This window comes from Sardina pilchardus, chromosome 1 (genome assembly GCF_963854185.1).
Source record: "Sardina pilchardus chromosome 1, fSarPil1.1, whole genome shotgun sequence".
Lineage (NCBI taxonomy): Eukaryota > Metazoa > Chordata > Actinopteri > Clupeiformes > Clupeidae > Sardina > Sardina pilchardus.
Window position 1 is genome coordinate 26213380 of NC_084994.1, and position 4100 is coordinate 26217479.

Sequence of the window (4100 nt, forward strand, 5' to 3'; positions counted from 1 at the left end):
AAGACATGGAACTTCAGTCAAATGCACAGCTACACTCAGGGCCAACCGAAGCCGACTTGCAAAACCTCGAGGTGAGATCTCAAGCATCGATGTCCGGCGCCAGTCGTGCGTCCACACACGGGTCAAACAGCAGTTCTAATAAGAGCGCTATGTTAGCAACAGCAAAGGCGAAGGCACAAGCAGCTCGAACCAGAGCCGCCTATTCTGAAAAAGAATTAGAAATGAAACTTCAGAAAGCAAAGCTAGAAGCGGAATTAGAAGCATTGCAATGCAAAAAGGAAATGGAGGCTGCAATAGCCGAAGCTGCAATGCTTCAAGCTGAATTTGAAGATGACCAAAGCCTCGGGGAAGCGGGGTCAGAGGTAGGCCAACGGTATTTCACTGCACATGGTGTCCAGACAAGACGAGAGATAAAGCTAGAAAATCACACAGCCTTTCCCAGTGCACACAACTACTCGTCACCATTGACTCAGCCATTGCAGTCATCTATGCCACCTACCAAAACATATCAGACTTCAACCCACACCTGCAACAAAGCATGGCAGGGAGCAACATACAACCCTCTCCCTGGTCCAGCCCCACACACCTTCAACAAAGCATGGCAGGGAGCAGCAACATACAACCCCCTCCCTGGTCCAGTCCCACGCACCAGCTTGCCCCGTCACCACACAGCAGATCCAGACGACCATGGCGCCGCAACCACAGATCTGGCCAGGTTCATCGCAAAAAGCCAGCTGGTCTCCACGGGACTGACAAAGTTTGACGATAGAGTAGAGAACTACTGGGCGTGGAAGGCCTCATTCTGCAACATCATAGACAACATACAACTGACGATAGCAGAAGAAACCGACCTTCTGATCAAATGGCTCGGCAAAGAGTCATCGGAACAGGCACGCAGACTGAAAGCAGCCCACATCAGAGATCCACAGAGCGGCCTCAAGGCTATCTGGCAGCGCCTCGAAGAGTGTTACGGCACACCGGAAGCCATTGAGGGGGCGCTATTCGCAAGACTGGAAAACTTCCCAAAGATATCCAACAAAGAACCAGCAAAGCTGCGTGAGTTAGCCGATCTCCTACAAGAATTGCATGCTGCAAAACAAGATGGATTTCTTCCAGGACTGGCGTATCTGGACACAGCTAGGGGAGTAGCTCCAATTGTTGAAAAGCTGCCATACAGTCTGCAGGAAAAGTGGATGTACTACGGCTCACAGATCAAACGTGAGCGCCAGATTCCTTTCCCTCCATTCGGTGTATTTGTGAACTTCATTCACAACCAAGCCAAAGCTAGAAACGATCCCAGTTTTACCATCACTCATTCTGCTGCACCCGCCACTAAGAGAGACAAGATCAGAGGCCCCCCAAGCCAGGCAAAGCAGCTTGTTGCAACTCACAAGACGCAAGTCGCCGACTCCAGCCAAAAAGGTGAGCCAAAGCCAGACACTCCCGATCCAAGCAAGCATTGCCCAATTCATCAAAAGCCTCATTCGCTAGTAAAGTGCAGGGGCTTCAGAGACAAGTTGATGACTGACCGCAAACAGTACCTCAAAGAAAACTTCATCTGTTTTCGCTGTTGTGCATCAACTGCCCACATTGCAAAAAACTGTAACACAGCCATAACGTGCGCAGAATGCCAAAGCGACAAGCATGTTGAAGCCCTTCATCCTGGTCCATCACCATGGAAAGCAAAACCAGCCCCACCCATTTCAGATGACGGCAGGGAGGGCGATGAAAGCGTCACATCCAAGTGCACTGAAGTATGCGGTGAAGGGGTGAGTGCGAGAGCTTGTTCAAAGATCTGCCTAGTTAACGTGTATCCCCTGGGCCACCGGGAAGCTCTGACCAAAGTGTATGCCATTATCGATGAACAAAGCAACAAATCTCTAGCCCGATCTGACTTTTTTGAGTTATTCAAAGACAAGAGCAGTCCCTCACCGTACACACTGAAGACATGTGCAGGCAGCATAGAAACATCTGGGAGGAGAGCGTGTGGCTACATGCTGGAGTCATACGACGAGAAGACCTGCATCCCTCTTCCAGTCCTCATTGAGTGCAACGCGCTCCCAAATAACAGGTCAGAAATTCCCACTCCTAATGCAGCTTTACATCACCCCCACCTGAAAAGCATAGCCAGCGAGATTCCCCCCTTACATCCCAATGCAGAAATACTCCTTTTGCTGGGAAGAGACATTTTAAGAATTCACAAGATCCGTAAGCAAATAAATGGACCCAATAATGCCCCGTTTGCTCAGAAATTAGACCTAGGGTGGGTGGTGATTGGAGACGTGTGCCTTGGCATAGCACACCGGCCTTCAGCAGTCACCGCTCTCAAAACATCCATCTTGGAGAACGGTCGCCCCAGCTACCTCACGCCCTGCTACAGCCACCTGCGTGTGAAAGACCTCACACAAAGCTACTCCAACCCGCAGTTGCCTCCACCTCAGCGCGCAGCTATCCATCCAGCTCCTCTTCTCTGTGACGACGACACAGACTCCTCCATCTTCACCTGCACTGACAACGACCATCAGCCTGCTCCGTCCATTGAGGACCTCAAGTTTCTGAAAATAATGGACAAGGAAGTCTTCAAAGATGATTCTCAAAGCTGGGTTGCACCCCTCCCCTTCCGGTCTCCTAGGAGACGCCTGCCTAACAACAGAGACTATGCATTAAAACGACTAAGGTCAGTCTGCCACACATTAGAAAAGAAACCTGTCATGAAACAACACTACATGCAGTTCATGCAGAAAATGATTGACTGTAAACATGCTGAAATCGCTCCAGCCCTTCCAGAGAGAAAAGAATGTTGGTATCTGCCATCCTTTGGTATCTACCATCCCAAAAAGCCAGAACAGATCCGCATTGTGTTCGATTCAAGCGCTCAGCATGAAGGAATCTCACTCAACAATGTCCTGCTGAAAGGGCCCGATCTAAACAATAACCTGCTAGGCGTCCTCATTAGGTTCAGAAAAGAGAAAATCGCCGTAACCGCAGACATTCAGCACATGTACTACTGTTTTGTCGTTAATGAAGAGCACAGAGACTACCTGAGGTTTCTGTGGTTCCGTGACAACCAGTGGAACAACGACATCGTGGACTACCAAATGCGTGTCCATGTCTTCGGGAACACGCCATCCCCTGCTGTGGCGATCTACTGCCTCAGAAAAGCAGCAGCGGAAGGAGAGGCTGAATTTGGCTCAGACGTACGGGCATTCATTGAAAGAGACTTTTATGTTGACGATGCCTTGAAGTCCTTTGCAACCGAGTCTGAGGCCATCAGCGTCATCAAGCGAGCACAGGAGATGCTCTCCCGCTCCGGTCTTAGGCTGCATAAGATCACAACAAACAGTGCTGCTGTCATGAACGAATTCCCTCCGGAAGACCGTGCTAACAGCATCAAAGATTTTGATTTCTCCACAGACGAAGTGCCTATGCAGCGCAGCTTAGGCATAAGCTGGAACATTCTCACAGACACATTCACCTTTCAAGTGCAAGAGGACAACAAGCCGTTTACACGCAGAGGCGTGCTTTCCACCATTAACAGCATCTTCGATCCTCTTGGCTTTCTCGCACCTGTCACCATACAAGGAAGATTACTGCTCAGACAGCTGACCATGGAAAGCGGAGAGTGGGACTCACCTCTCCCGGAACACCTGAAAGCGGAGTGGCTGAAGTGGAAAAGTTCCCTACAGTGCCTTCAAGAACTACAGATTCCCCGCTGCTACACATCCCTCTCCCCATCTGCGGCTAGCTCAAGGGAGTTGTGTGTGTTTGCAGACGCATCAACCAAAGCTATTGCTGCGGTAGCCTACCTGAAAGTGACCGACAAAGACGGCCACTCTGAAGTTGGATTTGTCCTCGGCAAGACAAAGCTAGCACCCGTTAAAGAGACAACTATACCCAGACTCGAACTCTGTGCTGCAGTCCTAGCCGTGGAAATAGCGGAGTTCGCTGTAAGTAACATGGACTTGCACATGAACTCTGTGTCTTTCTTTTCAGACAGTAAAGTCGTGCTAGGCTATGTCAACAACGAGCAGAGAAGATTCTATGTCTACGTGAGCAACAGAGTGCAACGCATCAGACAAGCGACTTCACCACAACAGTGG